Genomic DNA, 20,034 nt, shown 5'->3' with positions numbered 1-20,034 from the left:
TATTAAGAGTGTGATTACACTTAACCGTATGGATGATATCAGAAATTGTGATTGTATCGTAAATTGAGACGTAAATTGAATCGATATATGTCTCCACATGTTTTATATTTGAGGTTGTAACGAATGAGAAAAAGCGACGCAATTCCACGGCTTAACAACACACACACGCAATGTGGAAAATACGTCGTGTACAATACACTAACACATCGTCAGTCGCTGAGAAATTAGTACATTAAATATGATCATCGTGCCGAATGTCTTTTTCCCATTCAAGTAGCTCCTGGGCACGTGAATGGGATCCTGACAATAGGCATGGAAAGGGTTAAATCTGAAAATCCTGATCCAAAAAATGGTTAGTTTGTCTAGTTTTTATTTAACGGACTAACGTTCTTTGATGTTATATTTTACTACTTCGTTTTTGATTAACTCTACTTTATTAATTTAGTCAATCACAAGAAAATTTTAATATTGCAAAAAAGGTAGCGTTAATTGAAAAAAGACTGAGATTCACTCAAATGGAATAATTCACTCTAAATGTATTACCAAGATAGAAATAATCTGAGGCGATTTCTTCATCAAAGCGTATTTTCGAAAATATAGAAGCAACGTTCAAAATCATCGCTTTGATTAAGAAATCTGCCTGTCGTCGAGTGTCTTATTGCACGTAAAATTTCACACATCCTTGTATGTGAAAAATTAAATTAATTCATATTTTAAATTTTATCCGAAGTAAAATAAACGAACGTGATTTAATATTATCACGAAAGAGAAAATTAAATTGAAGATTATTTATTGTGTCGTACATTGCATGTATCGTAATTATAATTAAGTGATAATCGCAGCTTTCATAGCAACGAAATCGAAGGGTATCCGATTTCTCCACTACAAAATGCTCAAACGAGATCATTTCAATATCTCTATTTATAGTAAAATTCATTGCTTAAAAATCAACTATATTTATGTCATACTGATATATTTGTGTAGATATTTGCCATTTGCAAATATTTATACCGAATATTAACATGCATATTTATAAATAACACGAATATATTCTCCAGTGTATATGTTTAACCTAATTATTAAAAAACTAATTATTATAATCGCGATGTGCAAGAAGACCTATCCTAAACTAATAAATTTGAAAAAATGAGTGTTACTACTCACGGATATAAAAAATACCCGCGGTCACTATGCTTGCAAGAATGCAACATAATACAACCAGTCACCCATGCCGATTCGGACCTTTCATCCTACGCCATAATTGAGTGACCGGAGGAACAGAAATGCATGCGAATCACCGTTCGAAGCGTAGAAACAAAGGACGTTGCCATGGATGCTGCGCTATCCCAGCGAATATCATCAGGACGACAAATATCAGGCAGGAAACGTTGAAAGTCAATGGAAATGGAGGTTGCGAAAAATCTGTTACAAAACAAAACAGAATGAGTGATTGCTGATTATTTGAAAAGTTGGAAATAATGAAAAATGGAGGTTTATTAACTTTAGTGACTTTAGTAGTAATAAAGATTGAAATTCCAATAAACTTTAATAAGTAGTGTAAATTGAAATTCTAATATAAAAGTTTGAAATAAAAAATTGAAAATTGAATTGAATTGAATGTTCAAAAAAAGAATATATATATAAAGAAAAATAAAAGGCTACGTTACCACGGCCGCTTAAATCATAATCGGCGAATAAAGACTCTAATATCGCGTACAAATTTCTTTTCTAAAATTTGATTACTTTCGTGTGTGATTATTCGATTGAATTTAATCAAAATTATCGTGATTTGAAAGTATTGAAAAATACTTTTACGTAGCAAACACTGACTCTGTAAACCGCATTGCTCTCGGTCTCAGATATTCTTTAAAAATAAAGTTGTGTAATGGCGGACTGGGGGGGGGGGGGTGTAAACAAAGCGAAATATCGTTTTGGTATCGTTCTTCTTTTCTCTATCGAACGTTTATTTAGAAAATACTGCTATTCTTTGTACACCTAAAAAATTGTTATTAAGAAATTAGAATACGTATGAAAAATATTAGTTGAAAATTATAAGATATTTCTCGATATTGAACAAATGCTTACAAATACCGTGAATGCAATGCAATCATTTACAAGAATTACACTGTAAATGTCCGTTACTAGAATATGAAATATACACTGCACTAAGACACTATAGTCGCGTAGTATAAATATTCGAAAATATTTGCAAGAATCCAAAAGTTCACAACTAAATATACTTAAAGAATACTATAGAAACGCGCATGAAACTTTGCTTTGAAGTGTTTGAGCCTACTAGCGCGCCACCTCTATGAAAGAGATATAAGCTACGAATTTGCAAGTATATGACGTTAACTGTAGAAAATTTACATAATATACCAAAATAATTTGAATTCGATATGTGAATGTTATGATGCCTATCAAAATAAGTTAAAGCTATTTTTATTAAGATTTCTATGTTTCAAACTGTCTACAAGAAGCTATCGTTAAATTATCAAGAATTCTATATCGCAAATTACATTGAAACAGTAAAATAATTCGTTACAAATTCGTTTGGAACAAGAGAATAATTTCATATATTCGAACTAGAACAATGATTTATTTAATCGTATTTACTTTCATCTTAGTATTCCAAGTAATTACGAAATTATCCATTATGAAATATGTATGAAATATATTTTAAAGTAAATATAAACTGTGTATCAAATGTTACCCATGCTCGTATAACAAGGCAACAGAATTGTTCATACACAGCTGTCTTGGTTAAAATAAACATTACCAAATTTCCATGAAAATTCATCGGATTGATCATTAGTCGTCGTTGCGTCCACATATTAATATTCCAGTTAATTCTATATTATCTCTGCTATCGATCAATAACCTGCACAAAGAATAACTACGAGTTAAAACAAATGTATAAAATAATTAAATGAAAACACAATCAAACTCAAATGTGTATTAATCAAACGATGTTAATAACGAGATATAGACGATGTTAAAAGATATAATAATGAAAAGTACAAAACATATAGTAATGATAGCAATAAAGAACCGACCAATAGGTTAGAATACGTTACAAACTTGACACAACGCAACCCACGTTATCGGTACGAAATCAGACGACTGAATGACTTCTTGTACCTTAGTTTCGCTGTACATCTCCCAAAGTGGTGGGGGAAGGAGCGAAGACGCACGAGCTGATGGCACGATCAGGTACACAGTTAACGATCTACAAAAAAAATGTAAACATCAACAAAAACATTCATCTTCTGCGCAGCGCTTACACGAATCTTTCCAAATTTCAAACAAAGCATATATACACGCAATCTTTACATTCTACACAATGATTACATCGAACTTTATAAACATCGTACAATAAGTTGCAATCCTACTGGCAGCAAATCATCACATACTGGCATGTATCAAAGACACATTTATCTAACTTGGAACGAGAAAAAGAAAATATAGCTACTGACATTGTATATACAATTTCGTGTCTTGCAAAAGGGACATACGAGCCATTGTACTAAATTGTTTAACATTTTATTTTCACGACACTAAACTTTTGAAGGTATCGAAAAAAAATTCTAACATGACCGCAATAAGCTTCCCTGAAAAATGGGAAAACACGAAGAAACCCGAGCAATCAGACGATAAAATAAAAATCGCGACGCGCCTGGAACGAACGAAATCGCGATCTCTCGAAAAAACTGGCAAACCTACGCGATGTTCCCCCGTGCACCGGATAGCCCTAAAGATCAGCGGAAAGCTCAAGCATTGACCTTCGCTCGATTCCTGTTTCGCCGTTCGAAATTTACACAAGTCGCGGTCGATGATGTCGACCGATGCTGCCAGTGATCCACTGGTCATCCAGCTGTGGATCCAGCACATAGACGGGCAACTTAACACACTCCAACTGAACAAGTGGAACCCGGGGAGGGACCGCTGAAGAGGAATACGCGCAAGCGAGTACGCCACGCAACAGTTTGAAAGAACTGAGTGGTCGCGAACCGATAAATCGCGGGTACAACTTTTCCTGTGTGGTAAGCGAGGGGATCAGGACAGACGAGATTTTCATTTTTCGTTCCAAGATGGATAAGTATCGATGTACAGAATGGGCTCACAATGTACTTGATCGTCGTGCCCAATGTCTTTTTCCCATTCAAGTAGCACCTGGGCACGTGAATGGGATCCTGACAATAGGCACGGAAAGGGTTAAATCTGAAAATCCTGATCTAAAAAGATGATTAGTTTGTGTAATTTTTATTTAACGGACTAACGTTCTTTAATTTTATATTTTACTACTTTTTATCTGATTAAATATACTTTATTAATTTAATAGTAATCAAGTAACTCTACTTTATTAATTTAATAAATCAGAACAAAATTTTAATATTGTAAAAAAGGTAGCGTTTATTGAAAAAGACTCAATGAAATGGAATAATTGACTGTAAATATATTACTGAGAAAGAAATGATCTCAGCCGATCTCTTTATCAAAGCATATACTCGAAAGTGCAGAGGCAATGTTGAAAATTATTGCTTTGATTCAAAAATCTGCCTGTCGCGAAGTGTCTTCTTGCACGTAAAATTTCACACATTCTTGTACGGGAAAAAATGAATTTAACTCATATTTGAAATTCTAGCCGAAGTGAAAGAAACGAACGTGACTTAATATTGTCACGATCAATTCATTGCTTAAGATCAAGTATATTTATGTCATATAGATATATTCGTGTAGATTTGTCATTTGCAAATATTCATACGGAATATTAACATGCATATTTATAAATAACACGAATATATTCTCAAGTGTATATGTTTAATCTAATTATTAAAAAACTAATTATTATAATCGCGATGTGCAAGAAAACTTATCCTAAACTAATAAATTTAAAAAAAGAATGTTACTACTCACGGGTATAAAAAATACCCGCGGTCACTATGCTCGCAAAAAATTCTACGTAATACAACCAGTCACCCGTGCCGATTCGGACCTTTCATCCTACGACATGAATGGGTGACCGGAAGAACAGAAATGCATGCGACTCACCGTTCGATGCGGAGAAACAGAGGACGTACCATGGATGCTGAGCCACCCCAGCGAATATCGTCAGGAACCGTGCAAGGTCCGGTGGTGGAAATGGAGGTTGAGAAAAATCTGTTACAGAATACAACACGATGAGTAATTGCTGATTATTTAAAAAATTGGAGATAATGAATAATGAAAGTTTATTAACTGTAGTAACTTTGGTAATAATAAAGATTGAAATTCTAATAAACTTTGATAAGTATAAAAACTGAAACTCTAATATGAAAGTTTAGAATTTAAAAATTAGGAATCTAATGGTTTCTGAAATATGTTAGTCATTTGTTGCATAATTCGGTATTAAACTTCAACACTTATTTTATTTTAATGAAAGAATAACCTCGAAAAATGCTAACCTTCCAAATTTTTAATCAAATTGTATTTCTTAATTGATAGTGATCAAAGAAAAATATACGAAATAGACAAAATTGAAGTACGATATGGAAAAATACTTACATTTTTGGCTTTTGAGCCACTGTTAGAACATCCCTGATGAAGATGAAGAAGTTGAAGCAGTGGTATGTCTATAACAAAACATAAGATACCATTAATATCGTTAATACATAATAACAAACATGGAACTTTAGCAATAATAAAGACTAAACTCTAATAAATATGTAAATTGGAACTCTAATACAAAAGTTTGGGAATAAAACATTTAGTGATTTTTGATATCACAAGTATCAAGTATCACACGTATCAGACAGTTTTATTGTACTTTAATGTTAAGACTTTAAGACATTATTTCAATGAAAAAGGACATTTACAACCTAACCCCAACCTAACCCCAATCATTTTTATTTTATAATTAAAAATATTTCAAACAAAATATAATAAATAGAACAAATTGAACTACAATAGATAAAACTACTTACATTCTTGAGCTCCTGGAGAGGCTTTATCCTCTTGAGGGAGGCACTGACTCTAATACCTAAAACGAATATTCAGAAAAATAAATATATAAAAAAAGAAAAATAAAAGACTACGTTACCGCGACCGCTTAAATTATGATCGGCGAATAAGAACTCTAATATCGCGTACAAATTTGATTGATAAAATTTTATTACCTTCGCGTGTGATTATTCGATCGAATTTAATAAAAAGTATCGTGATTTTAAAATATTGAAAAGAAATTATTGCGTAGCAAACACTGACTCTACAACCGCATTGCGCGCGGTCACAAATATTCCCTGAAAATAAAGCTGTTTAAGGGCGGGGGTGGGGGTGAAAAAGAAGCGAAACGTCGTTTTGACAATTTTCTTTTTTTTCCTATCGAACGTTTATTTAGAAAATACTGCTATTTCTTTACACTTAAAAATTATTATTAAGAAATTGGAACAAGTATGAAAATATAAGTTGAAAATTGTGAGATATTTCTCGATAGCGAACAAATACTTACGAATACAGTGAATGCAATGCAATCGTTTGCAAAAATTATACTATTCGCAATTAGAATATATACTGTGAATTTTCGTTATTAGAATACGAAATATACATTCCACTAATACACTATAGTCGCGTGTTATAAATATTGGAAAATATTTGCAAAAATTCAAAAGTTCGCCACTAAATATACTTAAAGAACACTTGACAAACGCACGCAAAACTTTGTTTCGAGGTATTTGAATCTAACTATTACTAAGTTGCAACTTTATAACGTTAACTGTAGCAAATTCACATAATACAACAAAAGAAATTGAATTCTATAAGTGAATTATTGAGATATAACTCAATTTGTAATAATAAGATAATTCGTTAAAAATTCGATTGAAATAAGAGAATGATCTCATATATCGGAAATAGAACAATAATTTATTTAATCGAACCTATTGACACTGCATATACAATTTCGTGTCTTCCAAAAGGAACATTCGAGACATTGTACTAATCCGTTTAACATTCTATTTTCGCAACTCTAAACTTTTGAATATATCGAAAAATTATAAACACCAACATGACCGCAATAATCTTCTCTTAAAAATGGGAAAATAAGAAGAAGCTCGAACAAACAGACAATGAAAGAAAAATCGCGGCGCGAACTCGCTCGTTCGCGATCTTTCGAAAGAATCAATGGACTCACGCGACGCACTCCCGTGCACAAAATAATCGCAAGATTCAGAGGAAAAGAAGAATCAATTTTTATATTTCGTCCCAAGTCAGATAAGTATCATTGTACAGAATGGGCTCAGAATGGATTTGAGAGCCAAGACTTATCCCACGGTGTCCAACGGTGTCCAACGGTGTCCAACGATGTCCCACGGTGACCAACGGTGTCCCACGGTGCAGTCCAGTCTAGATCATCCAAAATTCTTTTGGCGGCTTTTGGTGACCCAAACTGGACTGGTGCGTAGTTCTTAGCTTGGCATCGTTTTCTAAAGATTAATCAACTGATTAATTTTTGGAAAACGATGCCAATTACCGGGTCTCACCACGAGGAGGTGACTACGCAAGAGACCCGCCCATGAGTTATTTAACGTTATGCATCGGTCTCGACATTCGACCTATTGGCAAGAATGTCGAGTTCTGACTCTATTTGATCATGGGCCTGCGTAAAGAGATAGTTATTTCGTAGCCTGACCTCGAAACACCTATCTCCTACGCAGCAGTTACACGAATCTTTACAAACGCAAAACAAAACTGGCGCAACGCAACTTCTATCTCCCACACAACGCAACACGTATCTCACACACAACGATTATATCGATCAGTACATTCATCGTACAATAATTCGCAAACCTATCGGCAACATTCAGTATCAAAGACACATTTGTCTAACTTGGAACGAAAGGAAAAGAATGAGACTACTATGGAATTGGAGCCTCAAGAATCAGACGATGAAAGAAACACCGCGACGCGTCCGGAACGAACGAAATCGCGATCTCTCGAAGGAACTAACAAACCTACGTGACGTACTCCCGTGCACCAGATAACCCTAAGGTTCAGCGGAAAGCCCAAGCATTGACCTTCGCTCGATTCCTGTCACGTCGTTTGCAACTTATCACGGTCGATAGCATCAACCGATGATACCAGCGATCCAGCAAATGGGCCTGCAATTTAACACACTCCAACTGAACAAGTAACAGCCCGGGGAGGGACCGCTGATCAGGATTACAAAGGCAAGGCCCCAACTGAACAGTGGGGTCCACCCCCGCGGGTTTGCCACTTGAACAGAATTACGGAGGACGTTAAATGCAGGTCCTTGCCCAAGTACCGAAGTACCAATCGGACAGGACTGCGAATCTACGATTCAGGTATCACCAGCGCGATGACATCTCCCGCGATTCGCGGCAAACGACGAGCAGTTGTCGAGTAGTCACCAAGACAGAGGTGTCCTTGGGGCGACTTACGAATCCAAAGAGTTGTCCAGTGCACGTTGACCCACACGCATCCGGAATACGCGCGAGCGAGTACGCCACGCGGCAGTTTGAAAGAACTGAGCGATCGTGAACCGATAAATCGCCGGAACAATTTTTCCAGTGTGGTAAGCGCGGGGACCAAGAAAGATGAGATTTATATTTTTCGTTCCAAGATGGATAAGTATCTTTGTACAGAATGAGCTCACAATGCACTTAACATAGATATCTATCTTACGATTAATTAAAGCTAAAACGCACGCATCCCACGGTGTCCTGCGATGTCCCACGGTGTCCCACGATGCCCCCGCGGGGGGTTGTTAGTCCAGTCTAGATCATCCAAAATTCTTTTGGCGGCTTTTGGTGACCCAAACTGAACTGGTGCGTAGTTCTTAGCTTGGCATCGTTTTCTAAAGATTAATCAACTGATTAATTTTTGGAAAACGATGCCAATTACCGGGTCTCACCACGAGGAGGTGACTACGCAAGAGACCCGCCGATAAGCTATTTAACATTATGCATCCAGACACAATAGTTATTTGTTATAACTTAATGCTTCAATTATTATAAATTAATGGCTTAAATGTTATAAATTAATGGTCCAAATGTTGTTAATTAATTGTTTAATTTTTATAAATTAATAGTTTGTGTTCAAAATTAATGGTTTAAGCGTGGCCAATGAATGGTTCGATTGTTATAAATTAATGGTTTAAATGTTATAGATTAGTGGATTAAGTGTAATAAATTAATGGCCTAAATGTGATAAATTAATACCTCAAATGTTATAAATTAATGGCTTAAGCGTTATAAATTAATAGTAAAACGTTATAAATTAATGTCTTAAATGTCATACATTAATAGGTAAAACGTCATAAATTAATGGCCTAAATGGTATAAATTAATACCTCAAATGTTATAAATTAACAGCTTAAACGTTATAAATTAATAGCTTAACTGTTATAGATTAGTGGTTTAAATGTTGTAAATTAATTGTTTAAATGTTATCAATTAATACCTCAAATGTTAGAAATTAATAGCTTAAACGTTATAAATTAATAGCTTAAATATTACTAATTAATAGTTTAAATGTTGTTAAATAATAATTTAAATGTTGTAAATAAATGCCTTAAATGTTATAAATTAATAGTTTAGATGCAATGATGTAATGGTCTAAATGTTATAAATTAATACCTCAAATGTTATAGATTAATACCTCAAATGTTATAAATTAATAGCTTAAACGTTATAAATTAATAGCTCAAATGTTACAAATAAATAGCTTAAACGTTATAAATTAATAGCTTAAATGTTATAGATTAGTGGTTTAAATGTAATAAATTAATGGTTTAAATGTTATAAATTAATATCTCAAATGTTATAAATAAACAGCTCAGACGTTATAAATTAATAGCTTAACTGTTATAGATTAGTGGTTCAAATGTAATAAATTATTACGTTAAGTCGTAGAAGTTCTTCTTCGATCTTCACTGCACGGGGGTTCAGACACAACAGAGCTCGAGCGCGAGGCGCGTGTTTCTTATATACCTGATGCCATGCACATGTCAAGGTTACGAAAAGTCAATCAAACTACAACGGTTTGTTAATATCACAGAACTTTGTTTTTCCATTCTAACACAATCAAATTTAATAATTTTTGAGTTTTTATTGTAAGTTGACGCCTTCAACAATTAATAGCAATAACCATTTTTACAATTTTAATAGTTTTTACAATATAAAATTATATTCACACATCTGTTGTACTAGTTTTTGAATGCCAGTTTATAATGAAAATATTTCTATTGCATCTTTACAAGTTATTTCTTGTTTCGCGATCAGGGAGACTCGAGCCTAGATTTTAGTTTTAGCGGATTGTTCTCGAAGAAACGAGCGAAAATTGCGATAGGAGAGGGCAACTACCAATGGCTTTTCATCCCTTCGGTTTCCCACTCAGAGCATTGCAAGTTATTCTTGTTACTACTTTGTCTCTATACTCATTTTTAGTATTGGTAGCATGTCGTAGTAATAGTAGTAGCAATATTTCTTGACCGATGTGTACGTCGGTCTATTATTATCTTGGGCAGATCGCGACTTTTTTATTAGTGTGGCGAGTAATTAACTCCAAGTAAGATTTGAATTGCAAACTAGTTTATTTCTCATTTTGAATTAGAGCTGGGAATAAACGTCGATTTCAGTTTGAATCAGAGTTACGAAGGAATATTAAAAACGGATTGAATTAGTGTTGCATTGAATTACATTATATCGGGATTATTCATAGTACTTTTTACTATCAATTGCTATTATTTTTTAAAGAACAATATTTGCTACAATGTAAGAACGTTTGTTTTATTTCAATTAGAAAGATGTAATTTGTAAGTAACTTTATAGCATTACGATTTTTGAGTGTCGCGAGCAATGGAAGTAATTTTTTATTAATTTAGAAATAGTAACATTTATTGAATTCACTTGAGAATTAATGTTGCGGTACTTTTCCATCGCGATCATTTGAATAATTTTCTAGTTAGCATTGTAAAACGCGTAACGCAAATGATCGCGTTTTGTAAAGTATTGTTGCGCCTTTGAAATGTCTGAAACTTCATCACTGGAACTTCCTGGAGGTTCCTGTTCCTCGATCACTTAATGCAGTTAGCTAAATTGTACAGATATTATATATCAGCGATCTGCATTGTAACTTTTTTGATACTAATCCAATGAACAAGTTTGATTCAAGATTTGTAACATGTACAAAGTATCCGTTATTGATGAATATTTAATATCATCTCAATTAACATCAAAGGCTTTGGAGTGGAATGATATGGGTTAAAGAAAATTACTAAAAGAAATCGAGTAACTATTGCGAAGTCCCGTTCATTTAAATATTAATTAAATATTAAATTTTTGACAATTTGAGTTAAGTTCAAGAATCATTTTCCTATCAATAGAAGGCTTATGTTCTTATACCATGTGATACCCGATGTAATATCACATTCCAGTTTGTTTATATGAAAAAGAACGAAGGAAAGGGCAGAAAGGACCAGGAAATTTCAAATTTCAAAAATTTTAAACAATGGAGATGCTTCAAAATAGTAAAAATTAATTGTGCCTATTTCATAATTTCATAATTAGATTTCATTGTAGTTCTAACTGCGAATATAATCTTACTTCGTGCTAGATCGGTAACGTTGGAAATTATATTCAGTACGGTAACTCTAGCGTTCCCAGAGTCTTCGTAGAGTATATCATTTCATTATGAGATATTTATTCTGTATCTCATCTACTGTACATACATCTGTGTATTCTATAATAAAAATCGAAAATATATATTATCTGGTTTATGCCGTAATCTTGTACTGTCTGCTGTCCCATGGTCGGTAACTTCTTCTAACTGCCTCGAATTTACTTTCAGTACCACCTTTCCAAGCTTCAGGATACTACCTGAAGATGGTACCTGCTCCGCTTCTATAAAATTCTAAGTGTTATCTACGGACGTTTACCAACTTACCATAGATAATACATAACGTTGTATGCCATCCTTGTTCTTCTCCAATTTTTATGCTATTTCACTTATTCAACTATTTCAACTACCTTCAAACATACATCAACTTTCCTCAAAACCAATAGCATCGAACATAAATAAAGAAAGAAAGAGTAGAAGACAAAATCAAAACGTTGTATGCCATCCTTGTTCTTCTCCAATTTTTATGCTATTTCACTTATTCAACTATTTCAACTACCTTCAAACATACATCAACTTTCCTCAAAACCAATAGCATCGATCATAGATAAAGAAAGAAAGAGTAGAAGACAAAATCAAAACGTTGTATACCATCCTTGTTCTTCTCCAATTTTTATGCTATTTCGCTTATTCAACTATTTCAACTACCTTCAAACATACATCAACTTTCCTCAAAACCAATAGCATCGATCATAAATAAAGAAAGAAATAGTAGAAGAAAAAATCAAATTGACGAGAATCAACTAAGATACATTTTGTCCATAGTCTATGAAACTTAAAATTGCTCGAGCAAAGAATTACCGTGACGGATTATAAGGGATTGTTCTTTAGGGACTCCATGAGTACAAGGGTTGTACGGTGATCTGTCATTTACGGATTTATGTGGACCTTTCTCGACTAAATCGTACCAAGTAACCCTTCTGTCGTGTGTCCTTAACGAGACATGGCACTAACGTCCCTTTTAATCCGCAAAACAACAACCCTTTCACCTTTCGGTGGGCAGATCCAAAAAACCGCACTGACCAGAAAACGCAATAAAAGTTTATGACCAGCCGAAAGGTAGGCCAGACAATTCCCTGTTCTCGCGTGTTGAAACGGACACGAAAAGAGTTTCACCTCGGGTACCATCCGTCATCGTGAATAGTAGCGTAAGCTTATAATATCCGCTTTGGGTCTTAGTTTTTTAGACCGCTCGACCACAGGATTTTCTTCTCTACTGGCATAAACATGGCTGGATAAGGATTGTTTAACACGTATTTTATTATAACAGGTATTTTACAAATGAGGGGACCATTACTAGACGAAACTGCAGAGTTTCCGTAGAAAGTACAGAGTTCCGTGGATAGCGTCTATTCGACTACTTATATCGTCAATTGTGAAGCGTAATTGTGATAATATATTTCTGTGTGGGTTGTGAAGCTTGAGAATTTATTCACATTCGATAATGCTGTTATTATAATATATACCGTTCGAGACAATTAGAAGATCCTTCGTCTTATCACTTTAACTTTTATATCAATTTCTTGTATCGATATATTTCAAAAAATTTTTTAATAATCGTTATAATGTCAATTTATATTGAGAAATTTATATTAAGAAATTATTGATCAAATTTTTTAATACTACTGTTTTAATATCATATGAAATTATCATATGAATTTATTTATTAAATGTTCACTGTACTGGAGCCATAAAACCGTTCATGGCAACGATCTTCTTCTTTTTTGTCAATAAGCATAATACAAAATTTCGTGAACTTTTAGTTGTCTTCATTTATTGTACTATTGTACTAGATTACGAGCAAAAATAAAAGTCAGTGATTTTAAAGCAAGGATAAGCGCAATCGATGCGCAAAGTTTCAGCGAATCTATTAATAAATCTACCAAGGTCTATAAAACGCATCTGCGGACTTTTGATGCAATTTTCTCAACATGTTGCAACGATTTCCTGTTTCTACTTTATTTGTATAATGTCGACTATCGTTTCATCTCGCAAGTTTAAATCGATTCCGAAAGAAACACCGGTTCGATTCGGCGGAAGGAAGGCGCAACCCTTTTTCCAGAAACCTTCTCCCGCTTCTCGTTCGGCCTCGTTTGTACCCCAAATCATCGTCATCATCCTGAATGCCCTGTGGCTTTCTTTTAAACCACGAATTCTCACGGTCCACCGAAAACCACCATGATCTTCCTCGTTTTCTTATTTAACAGAATCATCGTCCGCATTGTGCAGCTTGCTAACAAAGCGTTGCTAAACACTCTCACACATTATTAGCGTTATCTCTCACGGTGAAGATTTCTTCTATAATAATTGCTTCTTGGAAAGATTAATGTTTTCTTCTGGAAGCAGATCGTTAGCGAAGCATTGATAATTACATAAGGCATTAATTTCCACTAAAATTAAACATAAAACAACAACATAGTAGAGTGACACGCAACAAACATAGATATCATATCGCTCCTCTAAGAAATATTTGATGAGAAATTCTGGACTGTAATAATTCATTTTCTAGACACGTAGCATTTGCCTTAGCAAAAGTAAAATTAGAATGGAATATTTGAAAGTATTCTAAGATCGATGTTCTCTATCTGCGTCTAGAGTGTCCAGGACCGGTCGAATAAAGGCCGAAGCACGATCCTGCGAGCGATAGATCGATCGCACAGGATGCGTAACTTCCTGCATTTGTATTCCCTCCCGCTTCTGCATGGACACTCGAGGGACCGAAAAACTGTCGGCGTTTGTCGACAACCATCCAAGCAACCGCTGCACCGTTCGTTCTCGTTTTTTTTTTCCTTTCTTTCTCCCCCTCTTTTCCTAGATCGGTTGGAAACTATTAAAAAACGTTCTTCGAAAACTGCGGATCCTTTGTCGATGACAACACAACGAGGGGGTGCTGACTAGACGAAGGGATGGGGTGTAACCGGGCGCTTGTTACACAACCGGAAGGAAATCTGTAACACAAGGAATCTACCTTCTGCACTTCGTATCATATCACGCGTACGAAGATACGCAGATGAAACGTGCAACTTCACCGGGAGTCGCTTGCGTAACTTCAACGTCCTTACGTTTTCTTACGCATCTGTCACGGCAACATTGTTTACAGTTTACACGACCGATCAGTGGAACAAAATCTTCTGTAATACGCCTCTTTTACCGGCGATACTCGATCACAATTTAAGCAACGTTGCTTTTAAATAAGCGAAAAACGTTACTACCAATCATCGCTTGCTCCTGTGATAAAATACTGCAATTATGACAAAATCCTAAATCATTACAATAAAAGGATCTTCCTATTACTTTCGAAAAACCTTTCGGTTTTTGCATTTCCTTAATTTATAATTCTTTGCTTTCACCATAGAGTACTAAAAGTACAACAAAGCGAACGGCACGCGAATAAATGAATTTCCCTATCACTCTCGAGGAGAAAACGGTAAAAGGTTACACGGCGGATTTCCTCTTCGCAACTTTCCTTCCACTTTCCATCATATCGCTCCCCTAATCGTTAAAAATCCATCTAACGTAGCCCGTCTGTCGATGGCGATTTTGCGGAAGAGAGGAAGTTGCTTCGTGTCGTTTACGATGCAAGAAAGTTCCTGAACCGCTAACGCTCGTCGCCACTTTCTTTCTACCCTCTCCATCTGTGCGCGATTGCGTAACGAGAAATCGATCTTCGTTGCATCGATACGCAGCGGGACGACAGGATACATACGGTTGCCAATGCGGCTTTTGCGGTGAATTGCGTAATTTCCTTTCGTCGAGCGATCTTTTCTACGTGCGCCGCCAGGCCCTCCAATTTAATTTCAACAAGGACGCGCCGCGTATCGAGTGCTACGGGCCGAGAGTCGCGAGCGCCTCACTGGCGACATTTAATCGAACCGCGCGGATATGTGACATTTGAGGCGTCCAATTTCCCCGCGGCTCGTGCTCGGCTCCCTTGCAAAATCGTCTTCGAACGAGTCGCTCGTCTCTTTCCCGTTCCTTTTTTTTCTTCCTTCCCTCCGGCTGCGTTTTCCCTCCTGCCACGGTTGACATTTGCGACTGGAACGGCGCTCGCTGGAAGCGAACGGTCGTCGACTGGCGAGCGGGTCGATCGGTCGAGTAGAATCTCTCGATACTCGTAGAAGCTACAATGTTGATGCTTTGGGAATATAAACTTAAAGACGTATATCGTGGTAGTGATTTTGTAAAGAATGAAAGGTTATAGGTTTGAAAATTAATATTTCTTTCATAAATTTGAGTTGGGTTCGGTATAGTAATCCCATTTATTGGCAATCATCGATGGTACTTGAAGAGCAATCTTTAGAATTCTTGTCAAATTCTCAACGAGGTCGCCCTTTTCGTCTCTCCAGATCGGTAGCGGCGACAGGTGCGAGAAAACAGTTCGGTGGTCTATTGTTTCGCGGGCTTAGATCCGATATGGTCGATAACGAACGCTTGGAAGGTGGCCCTTCGACGAAGAAAGTAATGGATGGAAGAAGGCGAAGAACAAAAAAGGAAATGACTAAGGGCGGCAAAGGAACAGAGGTGAACTAGGTTTCGGAGAAAGTGAAAGGAGCAGAAAAAAAGATACAGGAATAGAAAGGGGCACCCTCGAGGGAGATACGACACAGGTAAAAGTGAAATGATGCAAGATCTCCGCGGTTTGACAGCCCGCTAACGACTCTATTCTCCGAGTTTCGTCGAAGGGTTGCTCATAAACTTTGCGTAAAACCAACCGACAGAACTCGAGTTCTCTTTTCACATTACAAATCGGCGGCAGGATAGAGATACTTGTCACTTCGACCATGGTCCTTGCGGATTGGTTGTGCCATTATCTCGTCGAAGATCGAGCCTTCTTCGATACGTTCTTCTGACGAGGATGAAATGAGAGGTTACCATATTGTTCTACGACTGTCCTACACCCTCAGTCGTCTGCCTGTCCGATTGGCATCGATGCTGTTCGTCGTTGCGAAAGGACATGAATTTATTTGGTTTCCGATGTGAGTAACGGCCTTACCTAGGATCTGACCACGATGGAATTGCCGTGCTCCTATGCGAAGAAACTAGACGAAAGGAAGGAGGAGGGAGATACATCCTCCTTGTCCTTGCTTCGTCCTTTTTTCCTTTCTCCCAGTTCTCGATTTCGATCCAGCCGGTTCTTCCTCTTTCCCCGTGCCGTTTCTTTCCTTCTTTCGTTCACGTTCTCGTTCCGTCTCTGTTTTCCGTCGTGTCGTTGGCGATCCGCTGCGATTGCATTCTTCGCCAGGGATTTTTTAGACGCAAGCGCTCGCTCTTGTGTAATCGATCGCGATCAAGATTTATATCTGTCGGGTAATTATTCGAATTTATTATTTTAATCGATGCACCTCCTTGCTACGTCGCGTTTCTCCTTGGATTGATTTTAATTAACGAAACTCGATGCTGGAGCCGGAATTTATTGAAATCGCGGCTGGTAAAAGGGATGCTAGCTTTCAAGACTCTCCTCGATCATTGCAACAGTTCATAGAACGCAATATCGTTGCGACAAAAACGCGATTGACGCTCTTGCGCTTACGTTAACATCGCCACTACTAAGGATACATCGGCAAAAAGGAAACTTTCCGTTCGATACTTTGGTGATCATATCGATCGAAGCTGAAAGTAGGTTCATTCAGATCCGAATACACGGTCCATTCATCGGCGGTTTCGCGCGCGAAATGAATTCAATCGCGTCGGAAGCGTCTAGACGATCCGACACGGACGGTTAGCAATCGCTGCATTCGAAATCAATAGGCTTCGTGTTCGTTAAATGGACTACGGTCGATGAATGTCGTCCGCTGCTTCCTCTATAGAACCTTTAGAAGCTTCAGGACCACCAACGATATGTCGAATGATACGCGGAACGATGGACGATAATGAAGCTTCACCTTCGGCAAGATTATTCCAAAATTAACGACACAACTCTCTCATAATACGGTATACTACAAGTGTTTTACTATATTAGCATCTGGTGAATGACCTTCCCAGTTTATATATTTACATTTTACTTGACCATTTTATAGTTGGTACGCGCAACCAGAAGCATACCAATGATTTTGTACGAGATCACGTTTCGCAAATGTTGTCCCATTCAAAGATCAACTGTTACGCACTCTAATTGAAAGATTTTCTTCTCCTAAGCCACAGACATTAATAGCAGATTAAGATATCGATCATGAACGCACGTAAATTCTAATAATTATCGTCTTATGCGTCATTTCGCGTAACTTGTGGCCGTCTTTCTCTTCTCGAAACTGTTGGTTCTGGCGAAACGGCTAATACGCGACGTGGCAACCCTATCCTCGAGGCTCGTTTCGACAACATAGGTATATAAGTAGCGGCGATTAGCGCTCGAACAGGACAGCGTGTAATTAAGGCGCCGGTGTTAAAGCTCGTTGCACAGTTCATCGGTGATGCGGTTCTATCCGGCGGATGAGCGCGCCGCGCTTGAGCATCGATGCGTCACGAAATGTTGAGCCGGCTTGAATACCGGAGGATTCCTCTGCTTATCCGCATATTTTCAAGGGTCAGCGAGTCGGCGAGCGAACGTGCCTCGTCTTTTCTTCGCGTTCTATCACGGCCACTCGCCGACGACACTGATTAAGGGTGGTAATGTAGCGGCACACGAGTCAATGGAAGATTCGAATCGCAAGTGACTCATATTGTTGTGATTTGGAGTGTCAACATTGTTTTGATTTGCTATGTTCAAAAGTAAACGAACTCTGGGCAAAATATTATCGCCGTTATTTGTAATCGTCAACCAGAGTTGCATTTGAACTTTTTGTAAGCCCACCGATCGATACAAATAGACGAACGTGATCTCTAAGATAATCAGGATCAGTATAGCGACGAGTATAGCAAGCGTTATAGCGAATCATTATAGCGAGACATACAATCGAATAGCGAGCGACGATAACGATTGGCATACACTATCTCTGTACTTGTATTTAAAGTGATTTTAATATACACTGCTTATTACAATTTCATCACTTGTCTCTTTAATAAACTAACGCGTATAACAATCCACCTCAGTAATAATACAAATTCGACGAAACTCCCCCTTTTACGAGTACTTTGCGACGATGTATCGAAGAAAGGTGCAAAAATAACGATAAGATAACTTCCACAAAACAAAATATGGTTAATATCAGTCAGAAATCATTGATAACCGAATTTGGCAAATTGCAAGACAAATTACTACTCAACTTCTGACTCAAATAATCCTATCTTATACTAATTGAAAAAGGGTGTAATACTGTCTTTTATGGTTATATGCCTGAATCGCTCCTGTGCCGGGTACATCGTAAAAGGGTTGAAACTCGGCTGAAAAAATTGACGAAGAAACGTGTATTACATGGAGTCTTGTAAACGTCATAATTGCACGAGTTCTCAGGGTCGAAAATCAGGGTGCGTTTCTTTTTCCTCCATACAATCTTGTCAATGTACAAGTATTTTGTAACCTTCCACCGTGACTATTTTAAGCCAGCCTCGTCGATTACCTTGAAAAAGTGGTAAAGGGGATGGAGAGGGTGGAAACGATGTAAGTAGTCGATACGCGAGCGTTTTTTTCGTTGCTTCGGGGCAATCTTATCAGCGTGAAAGGGAAGAGGGAGCCCGCGAGCGGGCGTCTACGTCCTCGACGATTCGAAAGGGAGATTCCTTCGTGGTGCCGTCACGGATTTCATGCATTCCTGCGCGGACGCCGCGGGAGGCTTCCTTAAAACCGAAAGTGATATGGAGTGGACGCCGGGAAAAGACGAATGAGCGGCGCGTATACACAAATACACGCTCTTGCGTGACACCGCACCATACAAGCCTCAGCTCAGGAAAACGAACGAAGAAACGGCAAAGGATAAAAGAACGGACAAAGGTGCGCGGCATTTTCTCCACGATCACGTGACAAACGTGGACGAGTTAAGTGCACCTGTGTCTCTCGAACACACAGCTATCGATCGACCAGATAGCTGAACAGGGGCAAACAGGTGTAAATGAGTCGAGCAGAACACGATTGAGCGTGAAATCGATGTTCTTCCCTTTGAAACATCTCTGGACGTTGTCACGTTTGGGATGGTCGATCCAGGCTAAACGTTTCACTGTAGTTTACAACTTTGGGATTAGAATTGGATATCGGGACATTGGTAAAAGATATTGTTTGGGTTGATGAGGTAACTGCTATAGGAACAACATAAGCCATTGTCTATAAGGTCACTTTTTTTTATCAGGCTTCTAGGTCATCGATTTCTTCGATCGTGCGTTTTTGCTTTATGCAACATTGCAGTGACGCGCAACGAGACCTTCAAACGATCTTGAGAACAATCATTCTTCTTACGTGCCTTTGCTTCGTAAGAAATATTAGCGATAAAGAAT

The sequence above is a fragment of the Bombus pyrosoma genome, linkage group LG15 (assembly GCF_014825855.1).
Source record: "Bombus pyrosoma isolate SC7728 linkage group LG15, ASM1482585v1, whole genome shotgun sequence".
Taxonomy (NCBI): Eukaryota; Metazoa; Arthropoda; class Insecta; order Hymenoptera; family Apidae; genus Bombus; species Bombus pyrosoma.
The sequence above is the reverse complement of the archived record's forward strand: the minus strand, read 5'-3'. Positions refer to the sequence as shown.